General features: G+C 35.0%; 1 protein-coding gene across 5 annotated transcripts in view; it reads right to left on the bottom strand.

The window, feature by feature from the left end:
- LOC5574780 (switch-associated protein 70) overlaps nucleotides 1–17,183 on the bottom strand; it is a 96,392-nt gene that overhangs the window by 71,043 nt on the left and 8,166 nt on the right. For 2 of the 5 annotated variants that reach the window (XM_021852511.1, XM_001655287.2), the window contains exon 1: nucleotides 9,108–9,209. The exons of 1 other annotated variant lie outside the window; for it this stretch is intronic. The gene's annotated coding sequence lies outside the window, so the exon portion shown is untranslated. 2 more of the 5 variants (XM_021852515.1, XM_021852513.1) reach the window with 2 other exon arrangements.

The following is a 17,183-nucleotide window of genomic DNA, read 5'->3' as shown; positions in this document are numbered from 1 at the left end:
AGATAAGACATTGCATTCCATATCTGACCGATTGCCAAATACAGGGCTGGTAGCGACAGAGTGTAAATTGCTACAAGCATTACTCGTGACATCACGAAAGTAACTTGACGTGCCCTATTACCGTGAGGTCAAAACAACTCGAGTTTCCATTGTTCAGGAAAAAACATAATAAGTGATTATTTTTTAAGTTTTTTAAGTATTACAGTCAACTCTTCCTTACTCGATATTGATATTATCGATATCGAGTTATAGAACCAGTAAATGTTGGTTTTCATGGCTACCTCGATGGTCCCTTGGATCGCATTTGCACTGATTTTGTGTTCTGTAACTCGATACCTCCTTAATACGATGGTCCTTTCAATATCGAGTTAAGAGAGTTGACTGTTTCATATAACTTGCTGAAAATATGATTTGTACTTTTTAGAAAATTTCAACCATTGGTACAGTTGCTGTTATTAGACATACCATTATGCCAAATACCGCGCATCTGGTCTCGAATGCCGAGTGACATTTTGAAACATTTCTCAATTGAATAAACAAAGTGAAACAATAATCAAAACTTTTGTATAAAACATCGCCCAGAGTTTTTATGATTTATGATTAAGTCGATATTTCTATAACTTGATATCTCCACTAGTCGATGTCACGTGAGAGGAATATTTCGCTCCATACTCGATACCTACTTTCAAATTATTATTACTTTGGAAAACTTGATCTGATTTTAGTTTGGAGGTGAATAAAAAGTTGTAACAAAAATTGAAAAACATGAAAATAAAAAAAATATTGTCAGTACCGTCAAGCTACCATTCACCGTGCATTTAAGAAAAATTTGAACTTCAAAAAATTACAAAACTTTTCCAAATAATTTTATGCATACTAGAATACCACTACGCAGCGTCCAATTATATGATAATTCAGGGAAAAATCTAGAACTAATGATGCAGCACAAAAAATTACTCAAAAATTATGTTTGAAAAAGTCATGTTAAGGTCGCCTCGTACCGTTCTATGTTACCATTTACCGTGCACACTAGTGCACCATTCACCGTGCATATAGTTTTCGCCATGATTTAATTTTGTATCTTGAAGAAACGTTGTTGATGGAGCAGTTATGTTGCTAGTAGTGCCCGTATTTATTTTTAAGAGTATTTAAATCTGTATTTACGATAAAAACCATAAAAAGTTTGAAAATTGGATCAATAATTATTTTTTCATTAAATTCGTTATAGGAGGCTTGACTGTTTTGTCTAAACCATTCCTTAATTAACTCAAAAACTAAATATGAAGTAGTTTAATGACGACATAACAATAAATCTAATATTACCGAAAAATTTCATGCCTTTTACACTAATGCACGGTAATAGGAACCATATATATTGAAAAGGATCCATTCACCGTGCATTTGGGTTTCGACTGAAACACAATAGAAAATTCTAATTTGCATGAAACCTCATTGCTCATACGATGAAATACATCTAATTGATAGTATCCACAGTGAATACTTGTTGAAATTTTGAAAAAATTCGTACTCTATCGTTAAAATGAAAAATGTGAATTTTTGGCGTTTCTACTAAGAGTGTTGAGAAATCCCATTATCAAACAGAATTTACATGATTTTGACTACATAAACTAGGGTTTTCAAAATGCTTTGTGACAAAAACTACTTCATTTCATCAGTTTTATCTTATTTTGCTGACAAAAGAATGATTTGTGAAAATTGTATGAGTATTCTGTAGGAATTTGTATATGTGCACGGTGAAGGGAGGCCGCACGGTGACTGGTGACTTAACGGTACAAATATCGTGATTTTTCTAGCATTTGAAAATATCAATAAATAATCGTAAAATACTATCAAAAAAATAATATTGCTTCCTAACAGAAGAGATCATATATGTATTGGAAATACAGATTTTTTTCCTTCGATTTCGTGTTTTTTTTTGTGTCGGTATATTCCATGACTCGATAATTCTATAAGTCGATGGTTCCTTGAATATCGAGTTATGGAGAGTCGACTCTGATGCCTCTTCTGATTCTTTCGAAGGATACATTACACGCAAAAAAATGTGCGGTAAAAACTACTATTTAAGGGGGTTAACTTAAGCGCTCGCACTGGCAATTTTCAGCAGACCAGAAATATGCTTGATTTTACCATGTCTGTAGTCGAAATCAGATTGTTGTAAATTATTTCTGTCAAATGTACCAGTAATGTGGTGGGATGTACCGTAAACATAGTAAATTGGTCTGAAATACCATGGTAGTTTCAAGAATGGGCGTAGTCAGCTAAAATAGTATATTTTACCACAGATTTTTTTCCCGTGTAGGAATTCTCCAGAAATGCTTCAAGAATTTTTCCAACGAATTCCTCTTGGGATGTCTCCAAGAAATCGTCAATGATATTTATTAGACATTATTGTAATCCAGTAGGATTAGAAGAAAGATAGAAGAAATTAAATCAATCTTCTGTATAAGCTCCTGGACTTATCTAAGGAAGTCTTGTAAGATTTTCAGGATAAATTGCTCAGATAATTATTGAAAAAATAATTCATCAAATCGCTCAAACATTTTCTGAAAACATTTCTCGAAAAACAGCAGGCGGAATCGCTGAAGAAATGTGGGTGGGAATGTTCGGAGGAAATACTGGACTAATTGACTAAACTTTAGAAATTCCTAGAGAAATTTCTGGAGGAACATAATGATAAATACCTTGTCAAATTTATTTATTCTATGAAAACCCATATTTCTCATGAACTGGCTAACTGGTTTTGGGAAAATTACCTTCCTTTAGGCGCAGAATTTTCAGTGATTCACAATTCAATGGTTAAATTTGTCGTAAAACAATCTGTTGTAAAAATAGAGTCTTGATTAAAATTAATTGACTTGAAAGAGTAAATCCAAGTAATCAGTAGCACGCTTATTCGCCTTATAGGGCTATTATACTGCTAATATAAAGCGTATAAGCTGTAGAATAGCACTATATTAGCACGCAGAGCGAATGTAAGTGCTATTTGGTTATTAGGTAATAGCATATCTCTTTATTATTGGGGCTATTTACAGTGGTAGGCCTACTTTGACCTACTTCACCCAGGAATTGAATACAGCCAGGTCTCCTATAAAACGCTGCCCTCCACTGTCCTTCCAGCGCTTTGCTCAGCTGTTTCTTATGGGATGAACCTGGTTTTTCATTTGTGGCTAACACATAGCTTATACATTACCTAATGAATTATCCCTGAATTAATTGGTTGACAGCTGATTTGTCGTGAAGTGGGTGGCAGCGACTAATAGGAGACCTGACTGTTTTTCTTTTAGAAAATTATTTCAATGATTACTACAACTTTGTGTGAAAGTTCGTTTACATAATACGATAAACTTTACATCTGTGCGGCTTAATTTTAGAAAGTTATCAAAACCGAAAATTCGTTTGCTCTTCGGAATTTAAATCATATAAAAAGAAAAACCTTTGGGCCAAAAATATTGATATTGAGAGGTGGCGCAAGCAACTTGATAAATTTTTAGGGTAAGAATAGGACCTTCAATAACCTTGTATTTTTAAAACAATTTTGAAACATTTAATTTTCTTCGAAAAAGAATTGATTAAACGTTTGGAAAATATCAAATTAAGTCTAGATCTGGAGTGTGCGAACTCGAACATTTTGATCGTTCAATTTGAACACAATATTTTTCACGAGTGTTGCTAACCTTTGTCTACTTGCCTGTATTGCAGAAAACTGTTTTCAAAGTGCACGTGCAAAAAACTTCACACAAAGCTTATGTAGTTACATGCAATAAACTGACTGAATCAGAAAGTCTCAGACCATATGTTAGTTATAAACATATTTTCTAAAAGTTCTGAAAGATTGATTCATGCTTAGGATTGAATACAACATTATTAAAAAGTTGACAGTCTTCGTGTTACATAAAATGTTTAACATTGTTTAGCGTGACGACTTATGACCGCAGAGTTGATTGATGTCCATCAATAGTAGTTTGCTCCAAATTTTTCCTAATTCTACTAAAAAAGTCATCATTGTTTGATCATAACTTCATGAATACTCAACCGATTTCAAATCTTTTCACATGCTCCTGAAGCTAATTTAGTTCTTCTCAAATTATGCACACAACATTTAATTAATAGAAAAATGTTGACTTATTCAACAAAAACAACCCATGATTTTTTTAATACAGAAAATAAAAATAATATTTTTTTTTGAATTAAATTCAAAAAGCATCTTTTCACAACTACCAATTGAATAGTGCATATATTTTTGAATTAATGCAAAAATATGTTTGCTCTAAAATTCATAAAATGATTGCTAAGACCTTTCAAAAGGTTTAACAAACGAGAAAAGCCTATTTCTGCTTTACTATTAACTTTTAACAGGCAAACATGTAAAAAATACAGTGGGATTCCGTTTTTGACACTCTCCGTTTTTGGCATGCTCCATTTTTGGCACCCCCCGATTTTGGCAACAAAATGGATCCGTTTTTGGCAAATGTTGAATACCATTAAAATGTGTATTTTTTTGTAAATATTTTCGTGTCTGTGCTTTAGTAATTTGAATTACTGGTCAACTTCACACCGATTACATTCCAGAGCTCCATTTTTGTCGATAGTCCCCCAAATCTCACCAACGACCCTTACGACGCGCTTATTTTCTTCTGGGTTGTCATTGGTCATGCATTCGCAACATTTCATGAGGCCGATAATCTCCACTAGTTCTGAGGCACTTTTACTGAGTGACCCGCTCATGTGAGTCTGCCAGATACACTAAAAAAACACTTTTTTCATATTTGGAACAGCTTGTTTGAGCACAAGCATCGACATAAGAGGAAGGAAAATTCTATGACTCACACAGAAATACTTTTGAAAATTTTCATAGGAGGCTTGAGAATTTTCAGTAATATCGCAGCGGAATCCGGGGTTCTGAGAATTTTAGGCGAGATCCTACGGATTCCTAGCAAGATGCTTCGGAGCCCTAGCGTTTTTCTGAAGATTCCTATCAAGCTCTTGAGGTTTCATAGCGGGATCCTGTAAACTTCTGTTGATCTAATTTACCGAATTTACCTTATGACTAAAACATATAAAGCTAAATAACAATTCATTTCAAATTTCAAACGCATATATGGATCACCGCATGTTTATGTTTGCCTTTTTGACTGCATTATGAAATGCTTTACTTTATCAGAAACACAGATTAAAGGAGCAATTTTAAACATACTACCATGACCCCACAGTTATGGATCAAATAGTGTGGAGTCCAACCTATAAAATTCAATAAAAGGACATGGGAAACGTAAAATTGTAATTTAAAAGCACGAATCGAATCGTTTCAAATTGGAACTTCGGTTAGTAAACTGTTTTGAGTGTAATATATACATAGAATTGCATAAAAATTAAAAATTGTGTCGGTTCCTGAAAACCATATTATGGATCAATTTTCATATTATGGATCAAATTGTGACATATTACGGATCAGTGCGCAAAATCAAGAGATTTTCAACTCAATGCATCTGTATTGCATGGTATGGCGAAAGTTAACAATGTGTCATATATTACTGCAAAAAATAGCAGTATTTGAGCTGGAAACAAGGGTAAAATGCCCTTTTTATTGTGATACTGCATTGTTAGTAACTGAGACATGAACTGTTTTCACTCCACACCAAGTTTTCCACCCATTTTTGTCTGCTAAAACATGAAATTTACAAACCTTGATGTTTTATTAGTTTTAGCCTTAGTGCTACTGTCTGAAAATGTCGAATCCAATGCATAAAATAGCAGAAATCTACATATTTTTAAAGTGATCCATAACCGTAGTAAACAATCATTTCCTGGTCCATATTATGGATCACTAGTTAGGAGTGCTAATATTCGGTATTTTGAATAAAAAATCAAGTAAAATGTTTTCCAAAGATGAATTCATACTAAATCGAAGCGAACGAGCATAAAACATGATATAACATTTGAATTTTAACACCTGTGGGAGCTTATAAATGCTGACGGCACTTCTTACAGAAAACGACCATATAATGATAGCTGTGTGCTACCAACTAAACATTTGTCAAATACACAGTTATTTAGCGGTTGAATGTTGTGCTTAACATTACAAATGGTAAAAGACAAATAGTATAATATGCAAAAAATATGTTTTACGTCAACGTTAATGTTTTGAACGAGTTATCCGATGTTGAACGTCAAAGTGATCCGTCACTGTGGGTGATCCGTAACTGTGTGGGCATGGTAAATGTTGTCCAATTTTCCGCTGAAGTCTAAAAGTTAAACTGATTTTTAATGTCCATCAAATAAAAAAAAAAGATATGCCGTTTTGCAGTACTCAGCGCTTTTGTATTATAAATACGTCTTTGAAAGAACGCAGTATTTTTACACAGTTTTAAGAAATTGTCGAGGTTTTAAAAAAAGATCACTTATGCGATTATTGATTTTACGAGGCCCACTCATACAAAAAGTGTACATAAAGCTTCCAAAAAACGATTGATGGTTTTTAGGCGTTAATAGTATGTTAAACGTTTGCTACAATCAACATTACGGGGCTATAGATTCATAGGAAAACTGCTTCGAAGTGAACCGTTCCGAGGTCACGATGCCATATGATTCCATAAGGATCATGTAATAACATTTTAATGATGTTTTCAAAACCAAAAGTTGAAAAATAAAATTAAAAATATGGGTTCCGATTTTAGCACGGTTCCATTTTTGGCAACTGAAAATTTCGACTTTGTTGCCAAAAACGGAATCCCACTGTATTGATTTTTCATTAAAAAAAACATGTTTTTTGACAGTTTTTGTTAAATGACTAAGCCAAAACATGTTTTAATTAAATGTTTTGTATATAAAGTTTATAAATAACTAAAATACCTTTGAAAGTATATAGAAGGATTTAAAATGAATACTCAATCATTCATGAAGTTATGGTCAAACAAAATATATTTTTTTAGGTAAATGAAGAAAAATTGAAGAAAACTACTTTTAACTTAGACTTGTTTTGATTTTAGACAAATTTAACGTAAAGGAAATTTTCTCGATTCCCAGGGCATAGAGTATCTTCGTACTTGCCACACGATATACACATGCAAAAATGGTCAATCGGCAAAGAAAGCTCTCAGTTAATAACTGTGGAAGCGCTCATAAGAACACTAAACTGAGAAGCAGGCTTTGTCCCAGTTGGGACGTAACGCCAGAAAGAAGAAGAACGTTCTCCAAACTTTTCATAAACTTAGTTTTGAAGATAATGATGCTAAAAGCTTCAAAATAAGTTATAATGAGTTCACTGAAGGTCATATTTTATAACTGGAAAATACACCTTCAAGTCGTTGGCGCTACCTCTAAATCTTAATATTTTTGGCTCAAGCTTTGAGGTTCCTCATTTTATGTAATATAAATTCAAACTCGGCCTTTCTTAGCGGAGTGGTTTGAGTCCGCCACTACAAAGCAAAGCTATGCTGAAGGTGTCTGGGTTCGATTCTCGGTCGGCCCAGGATCTTTCCGTAATGGAAATTTCCTTGACTTTCCTGGGCATAGAGTATCATCGTACCTGCTACACGATATACGAATGCTAAAATGGCAACTTTGGCAAAGAAAGCTCTAAATTAATAACTGTGTAAGTGCTCATAAGAACATTAAGCTGAGAAGCAGGCTCTTTCCCAGTGAGGACGTTAATGCCAAGAAGAAATTCAAAATAGCACACGAATTTTGGTTTTAAGAACTTTCGAAAATTAGGTCGAACCCTAGTAAATATTGAAAGTCAATAACAAGGTGCATGCATCCCAACAGATTTTATAGAACAGAATCGCTTACAAGTGATCAGCTTCACCCCATTCTACGGTATGTGTTGAAATTGCACACATGATGTGTTGGTTCAGAAGATTTTATGCGAATCGTACTTAATTTTGTGTAACTTCTAAATCTTTGGAAGATCTGATAGTGTAATTACTGAAAAAATCAGTGGCAAAATCTATGGAGGAAATTTTGGTATAGTCTTTGGAAAAAAAAAACAGAGTAACCTGTGTAGAAATAACTTAAGATTGGATATCCGGGAGCAAATTCTGGAAAAATCCCTCCAAGAATTCCTTGAAAAATCGAAAGAGATAATCCTGGGCGATTTGTCAAGAGGAAAATTGGTGGTGAATCTTTAGAAGTATTTCAGGAGAGATGCCGGCTGGAGTTCCCGAAAGCATTGTAGAAAAAAATTCTGGAAAAATCACTAGAAAAATGTCTAATGCTTTCCCTAGAGGAGTCTGAGAAGTAGTTCCTGAACAATTCGTAAAAAGAATCGCTTGCAAGTTTCTGGAGGTTTCTCTGAAAACTCTAGTATTTTGCGCCAACATTAATTACAAGGGAAACAAAAAAAAAGAGACTCTTGAAAACCTGTTTGGTGAAAAACTGAAACTGTAGACACCTTCCATCTAAAATAGAGACTTTAAAAAAAAAACTTGCATTAACATAGTAATTGTAAATGTGTTTATTGATCATACGATAACCAGCTTTCGGGTCAACAAAGTGACCATGTCGCAAAAAAGAGACCTGATACCAGCCCTGCAGATATGGCATAATTTGCACAAAGAAATTTCTTTGCAAAACCGAACAAACTTCTATATCCGGGTAACTCCTTCTTTCGATATCAGCAACTAACAGTACTTGACAGACTTATGTATGATATCACTCTTATCTACATATTTCCAGACACATACTTGCTTCACAATTGGTTTCCAAATAAGCCTACGTAGAATGCATTCCGACTTCAAGCTATACAAGCAAATTGCGCACGTGCATTCAATCACCTTAAACGCCGGATACACATGTTCTACTCACGAACTGACGGCCACAAATCTGATCCGATCCTGATGAACTAATTAATTGTATCGATTAGCGCCGACAAACCATAATCATCCAACCACCCAACACGGATGGCATCGATCGCATAAACAACTGAAAACCGTATGATCCACTATGGTACGCGTGTAATTTCACACGTGTTAAACAACGTTCGTTCGCGCAACAGACACGGGGTCAGCGCCGAGTAACCTATTGCCACATAGATCCCAACAGTCTAACGCAGTTTCAACAACATGCAACAATCCTAGTAATATACGCACTTGCTCTTGCACCTTTCCCACTAAACTAACTGCGAGCCCCGAACCGAGGAGTTAAGCGCATGCGTACGCGACCGAGCTTGAAACGATACTAAGAACGCTGCTGCTTGACGGAGAGTCTAGCTGCTCAAGTTACTCCCAAGCCCAACCACCGAACGTCGTATGTTCAAATTTTGAGTCATCATGTGGATGAGAGCACGACTCGGACGACAACAGTTGCTCGTCGGCTCGCCGGGATATTCGATATCACGTATTTAAGTCAGTACCGAACCGACGATACGCGGCGGCTTAGACGGATATGGAGCGGACACACAAAGTGGAAGAGTAATAACAACAAATTGACTATTCGTTCGGAGAAGAAAAAAAAAGCGTTGAAAGCGACATGAGACTTATGAACATAATCGGTCGCATGGGATTGCAGCAGCAACTAGAGATGTGCATGAAATCCATAGGGATTTAAAGCAATTAAAGTATCGAGATTTATAACATTAAAGTATTGGCTAATGAGGTTGATTTCGTCATGTTGCTTTTTGTGTAGATCCATGTCTTGGAAACTGTTTCCAGCGTAGTTCTTAGAATGGTTATATCAGGTGTTAGGAGTCGAATAATTGACGCGTCTCAATTATTATCTGGTAGTGACGACTTTTTAATGTTTCAGTTGGTTGACATTGGTCTACGACGTAGATCAAATAGTTTGTTGAAGAGATCTACAAAGTGACAAACGAAAATAGGGACGTCAGAAGTGACCTGTACTCGGCTCAAAAGAAAGCGATACATAAACCGGAACGATATGCGGAGATTTTAAGCAGCTTCCAATGTCGTGTTGAACAGCTGCTTTACTGATAATATATTTCGTTTCATATATCCACGCCGTTTCGCAAACCCGATTATTTTTGTATTTTTTGAATCGCCTGAAAATTTGCATACAGATTCTTTATGACCAAAAATGCCATTATGCACCTTCAGACCACCATTTTGAACCTCGCCTTATTTTTGAGAAGGGCGTATCGGAAAATGCATGGCAAATCTTTAAAAAACTGTATCTCGAAAACGGTTTGTCCGATCGATTTGAGATCTTCTACAAAGTTGTAGGTATTGCTTAGTTGTACACTGAGGCAAAAATACTTCGGTTTTCCATAACTCATGACTTATGAACCAGCCAAATTATGGTTTCATTGAACGCCTAATTATTTCGAAACTGGGATCATAAGTTTCATAAGTGAGAGCATTGAAATATTTAAGAACCATTACTTGAAATAATTTTCATAGCAATCGCTACAAGAACTGCACCGCTTTCAATGTTGGGTACAAGTTAATCGATAGGCGATCACATGTTTTCAAACATGTCAATTTTTGGACACGCCTGAAACAAAAGGCAAACATTTATCAAAAATGATAATTTTAGGTAAGCAAAAATCATTGGGTTTGTTGCTGAATTTCATTGGCCGACTTATGAAATTTAGTAATTGAATTCTTGACCAAAGTCATAAGAAAAACTTGAAAATTTCAACAATAATCGTTGTGGCGCCAAATCATAATTATTCCTTGAGAAATTATAAAGTTTTTTTTTGCCTCAGTGTAGGTATATGGAGAAAAATATGCACGGTAAAAAAAAATTACAGATTATTTTTTATTTCAAAAACAAAATTTTAAATCGATTTTCTCCAGAAACGCAGTTTCGATTTTTTTTTTTATTTTTGGATATGTTATTATAATATGTTATTGCACAATGTTTCAAAATGGAAGAATTATGGACAAAAAAGTTATGATTTTTTTTTAAATTACAGATTTTGAAAAAAGAATCGAAATAGAGGAAAACAATAATTTTTTATGTGATTATTTGAAAGTACAGAAAAATTGCAATCGAAAAGTACTTAAGTAAATTTTTTCTAGGTTGCATCAATTTCGAGATATACTCATATTTAGATAAAATTTTCAAATAAAAAAAGTAAAATAGGCCCTTTTCAAACATATTTCGTGTTTCTCCATTCCAGAAATATTGTATTTTGATTGAGTGAATCGTAGCTGAATTGTTTATTGTTTGATCAAACAATAAACGATTTAGCTACGATTCGCTCAATCAAAATATTTTTTTTCTGGAAAGGAGAAACACGAAATATGCTTGAAAAGGGACTATTTTTCTTTTTTTATTTGAAAATTTTATATAAATATGAGTATATCTCGAAATTGATGCAACCTAGAAAAAATTTACTTAAGTACTTTTCGATTGCAATTTTTCTGTGCTTTCAAGTAATCACATCAAAAATTATTGTTTTCCTCTATTTCGATTTTTTTTCAAAATCTGTAATTTAAAAAAAAAAATCATAACTTTTTTGTCCATAATTCTTCCATTTTGAAACATTGTGCAATAAATCACATAAGTTGTCCCCTAAAACATATCCAAAAATAAAAAAAATCAAAACTGCGTTTCTGGAGAAAATCGATTTTAAAATTTTGTTTTTGAAATAAAAAATAATCTGTAACTTTTTTTTACCGTGCATATTTTTCTCCATATACCTACTACTAAGCAATACCTTCAACTTTGTAGAAGATCTCAAATCAATCGGACAAACCGTTTTCGAGCTACAGTTTTTTAAAGATTTGCTATACATTTTCCGATACGCCCTTCTCAAAAATAAGGCGAGGTTCAAAATGGCGGTCTGAAGGTGCAAAATGGCATTTTTGGTCATAAAGAATCTGTATGCAAATTTTCAGGCGATTCAAAAAATTACAAAAATTAAATTAAAAAAAAAATCGTCATGTTCGGTGGAATTGCTCAGTACGAATTTATAGAGCTTTAATGCATCCTACGAAATGGGTCATCCCTAGTTCCTGCATTGCACATATACACTACCCACCATAAGTGTGGAATCGTTGCAATACTGAGTATTGCAGCACTTTTAAGTTTAGCATCACCCAAAATCCAGTGATAATTTTTTTTTCAACAAAAATAAAAAATCGCAAGGGCTCAAAGACGTAGTTTTTAAGATGACCTTAAACATACATTGACCTAGCACTTCAGAATCACGAGATAATATTCATTTTAGGTGATGCTAAACTTTTCTAGGTGCTGCAATATTCAGTATGAGTGTTGCAATACGCGATTCCATACTTATGGTGGGTAGTGTATGCTCTTCCCAGTGCCCTTAACGGCAGCGCTGAATCATAAGCAAGTTTATGCGTCATTCTCCAAAGGGCTACCACTATACACCGCTCTGTCGCCATATCACTCCCAACTGGATCAAAATACCTGTTATACGACTATTTAGGCGCCCATAGGGTCGATGTTAAGTCAGACGGAATCAAAAGTTTTTTTTTCGAGTCAAGCGGGAAAAAAGTACAGTGTACAGTAGAAACAAAGGCTTCTTTAAGACAATGGTAATTTGCACAACACACCTTCTTCTTCTTCTTTTTGCCGTGACGTCCCAATTGGAACAGAGTCTGCTTTTCAGCATAGTGTTCTTATCAGCACTTCCACAGTTATCACCTGAGTTTTTATTTTTGCAAATTGACAATTTTTGCATGTGTATATCATATGGCAAATACAAAGATACACTATGCTCGGGAAAGTCAAGAAAATTTCCAAACCGGAAAAATCCTCGACTGGTGGGATTCGAACTCACGACATTAGCTTGATCTTGCTAAAAAGCTACTGGTATCTGGGCCTCTTTTTTTATTTCATTATTAGTATCATTCCAAACATCACGGAGTAGCAACCATTGACATGCACAGTCAGTCTATGCTATGCTATGCTATGCATTATTAGTATCATTCCAAACATTACATTTATTTCTTATATCTAGGTGTTCTGTGTTAGACAACACTATCATCCTAGTTTGGTAAAACAAATTTAATATTGTATTAACATTGTGTTGACAACATAATTTCAGATTTCTTTAAAGGTGAGTTCACCTGCTAATAAAAGAAATCTGGGCCTCTAATTTGTACAACACATGGCAGTTGAAAGTAGTGTGTGAATTTTATTCCAGGTACGATCCGGAATAGCTGCCCGATGTTTATTCACAGTGATTAGAATTGTGCCTAATATATGTACGTCTTCAAATACAATAAAGATACAATTCTTGGCTCACTAAAACTGCCGAGCTAGTTATACATAAAATAAGTAAAAATCAGATATGTATGATTTTTTACACAAAATTTATGTGCGATTTTGTGAAATAATTCTTATTGCGGTGGTGCTTGGGTTTCTGATGATGCAAAATTTTTCAAAATCGGTTGTCGAACATCATGAAAATTCAGATTTTTCGATCAAATTCAAAGTGACCGCCATTTTCGTTTTGTTTTTTTTTTTTGCCAATGAAGCACCTATATTTTCTCTTACCAAAAACATGTTAGGGGCAATGGGGGCAATATGAACATACGGGGCAATATGAGCCACCCGGCTTTGACCTCAAAAACAGTGTTTTAAAGTCTAGTGTCATTATGATCTGCTAAAGGATGCTTCTAATAGCCACCACAATAAAACCGTCAGAATATTCGTTTAAACACTCAAGATATTTACAAAAAATGTACAAATTTGTCCTTTGTCATGAAAAGCTTATAATGTTGGCAGTTTCCATTTAAGTATACAAGATAATATTTATTATTCTGGTAAATTTAACAATCCATTGAAACTTCTGATCATACTGAACAATTCGTGCGCGAATTTGGATTTTTTCGTAAACAAAATTATTGGAAAACAATATATTATTTTAAAGATGAAGGGGCGGGGCAAAATGAGCCACCTAGATTTAAGCAAAACAAACGGTGTTTTGAACATAAAAATGCATTGCTCAAATATACCAGATTATTTTTTTACTGCATAGTCATCTGTATGCACCATTACAAGTGGAACGCTTTGCTAGAAAATACGTTGAACCAAGTATCGCAATTTAGTACTACACTGATAGGCAAAATAAAGTGCCCACCTCACCAGTTTTCGAATTTCTCTCATTGATTTGGTTCAAATTAAAGTTAACACACTTAAATCTTTTTTGATATTTTATTTTTGATATTCTTTTAAAGTTGCACTTACGAAATTTTGATAAAAAAAAAGAATTTTACTCAAAGAAAAAGAAAATCAATTTGTATTGAAAAAAAATAGTGACAAAATAAAGTGCCCACTTCCGTCTTGGCCCCAGAAAAGATGATTTAAAAAAAATAAAAAGCAATTTAATAGTTAATGTGCCCTCCTTTGGCCTTAAGGACTTGCTGGAGGCGCTTCGGCATGCTTTTCACCAGGTTTTGTAGGTGTTGTTGTTCTAGTTCTTCCCAAGCACGCTCCAAGGCTTCAAAATAATTATTTTTGTTGGTAACACCAGTTTTTTCAACCCTGGCATCGAGAATCGCCCACAAATTCTCGATGGGGTTGAGGTCTGGGCTTTGTGGAGGCCATTCCAGCGGTTTAATCCGACAAGACCGGAAGAAAGACTTGGTCTTCTTGGCAGTATGCTTCGGGTCGTTGTTCTAGAGAAATATGAATTTCTCTTCAAGCCCCTTTTGGATCAGCGAAACCTCCAGATTTTCCCACAAGATGTTGATGTAGGAATCTGCCGCCATTATTCCGTCGACTTTCACGAGGCTTCCTACTCCACTCCATGAAAAACACCCCCAGACCATCACATTTCCTCCTCCATGCTTCACCGTTCCTTGGATGTGGCGCTCTGCACCACACACGAGCCCGCCGCTTTCGGTTAAACAGCTCGAGCTTCAGGAGCCCTACATCAAGGAACGGTGAAGCATGGAGGTGTGATGTGATGATATGTGATGGTCTGGGGGTGTTTTTCATGGAGTGGAGTAGGAAGCCTCGTGAAAACCGACGGAATAATGACGGCAGATTCCTACATCAATCTTGCGGGAAAATCTGAAGGTTTCGCTGATTCAGACGGGCCTTGAAGATAAATTCATATTTCTCTAGAACAACGTTTTGACATTCTTTTAAAGTGCAACTTTAAAAGAATATCAAAAATAAAATATCATAAAAAAGATTTACCGTTTTGATTCATATTACGGACAGCTTCAAATTCCGGACATCTATGACGCAAAAATAAGGCAGCGTCCGGAATAAGAATCATGTAAAGCCCACACATTTCCTTTTATTTAAAATTATTAATGTTTCGGAATCGAGTGAAGACTCGCCATTCGAAAGCGGTAGAAGGTTCGATAACGTGGAGGAATCATACGGAGTGATTTATTTTACATGCTTTTTTGTAAGTTATACTTCACTGAGGCCTTAAGTGTCCGTAATATGAATCAAAACGGTAAGTGTGTTAACTTTAATTTGAACCAAATCAATGAGAGAAATTCGAAAACTGGTAAGGTGGGCACTTTATTTTGCCTATTTGTTATGTATCTATCAAAAATATGCCGCTAGAATCAACAATTTCAAGCAAAGCTAATACAATTTCCTTTCCAATAATGTACTATTCACCATTAACTTTTCTCTACACTGTTTAAATAAAAATCATTCGATCGATTGAGGTGGGTCATACTGCCCCATATGGTTGGTGAACACGCAGAATAACATGGTTTTCCAAAACGTTCATAAAATAATGTTCAAGTTGATATTAACATTGTTTATCGACGTAATATGGAAGATAACATTTTGTAGTACAAGTCGCTTGCATTTAAACGATATTTTTTGTTGTTTTTCTATGCATTCCATGACTTTTTTCCTTAGGCCACCTAAGGATAGCCCCGATCGCCCCTATTGAGAAGAGGTTGTCTAGGAAATTTTTATGTTATGGCAGTTTTAGTGAGACAAAAATTGTCTAGAATGGAAGAGTTGACAAAAACGGTTTCAATTATAACTAACGATTTTCCATCATTTGACTATCCGAAAACAGTTTCGTTACTTACTCGATATGAGCTTTCAAACGAGCATAACGGGGATGAATAAAATGTGAAATATGGACGCTGTTAGTCCATAAGTTGGGTCAATCTTGAACCCCGAGTTTTGAATTGTTCATCCAACCAAGTGGCCATCAAACTACTGATTTTGATTACATTGCGGAGCCTGTTTTTGTCTCAAGCAGCAAAATATAGCTATTCAATTAGTTACGGATCGTTGAATCCATTGCCGATTTCAAAAATATCATGGTTCTATCCCGTTAGGCCGAATGCCATTACGCCGAATGTCGTTAGGCCGATAGCCGAATGCCGTTAGGCCAAAAGAGTCGTTAGACCGAAAGAGTCGTAAGACCAAAAGGGTCATTACGCCGAAAATGGCCGGCAGTTTTAATGCCTAATGGCATTCGGCCTAATGACCTGCACCCAGATATGATAGCATGTCTAGTTTTTAAGATGTATTGACTGTTGAAAAAGCAAAAATTCACTATTTCAGCCAACTTGCATGCAAGTCTTAAGCCGTATAATCCTTTTCTCGAAAGAATATCTTATGACCAAAAGAAGGACAAAATCTAATGACTTCTACTGTAGAACATTACTCCCAAAAATTCCGGTACGTGCCAACAATTTGGCTTTTCATGTGCCATTTGTACAATTTGTCATAAAATTCAATGCAGCATCTTACCAGGCCTGTCCTCCAATATCTGTTGAGTCTTGGTCTTTATCACTTCCACGCATCCACGGTGTACTATATTAAGAAGGTGATATATTCCGAAAACTGAAAGCTACTTGACGACATCATTCCTATACACCTTGAACAAATTTGCGAAAAAAAAAAGATTTAGTGGTCCGGAAGGTATATGTTATAATTGTGCAATTGAATCATTTTCAAGAATTTAAAAGGAATCGACTAAAATGTCAAGCTCAGGAATAACTCTAGACCAATCCAAAGTTTTCTCTTAGTCTTATTTTTTTTTTTTAATCCGGGCTTGGCAGTATCCTCAAAGACCAAAATGTTGCATTGTTTCAATATGGTTCTGAGAGCACAATGTCCTAAGCTCATAACAAATCCGAAATCAGTAATTCTAGTCAAAACCTGAGAGAGACTCGCGAAGAGGAAAAATATCAACGTCATATGCAGCCCAGATTCCCCTCTCACGAAACGTCAAATGCAGCCCACCGTTTTTATGGCTGAAAAAGTGAAAAGTATTGTGTTCAAAGTAAACTGTTATT

This window comes from Aedes aegypti, chromosome 3 (genome assembly GCF_002204515.2).
Source record: "Aedes aegypti strain LVP_AGWG chromosome 3, AaegL5.0 Primary Assembly, whole genome shotgun sequence".
Lineage (NCBI taxonomy): Eukaryota > Metazoa > Arthropoda > Insecta > Diptera > Culicidae > Aedes > Aedes aegypti.
Note: the sequence above shows the minus strand (reverse complement) of the source record. Positions and strands in the feature narration are given on the sequence as shown.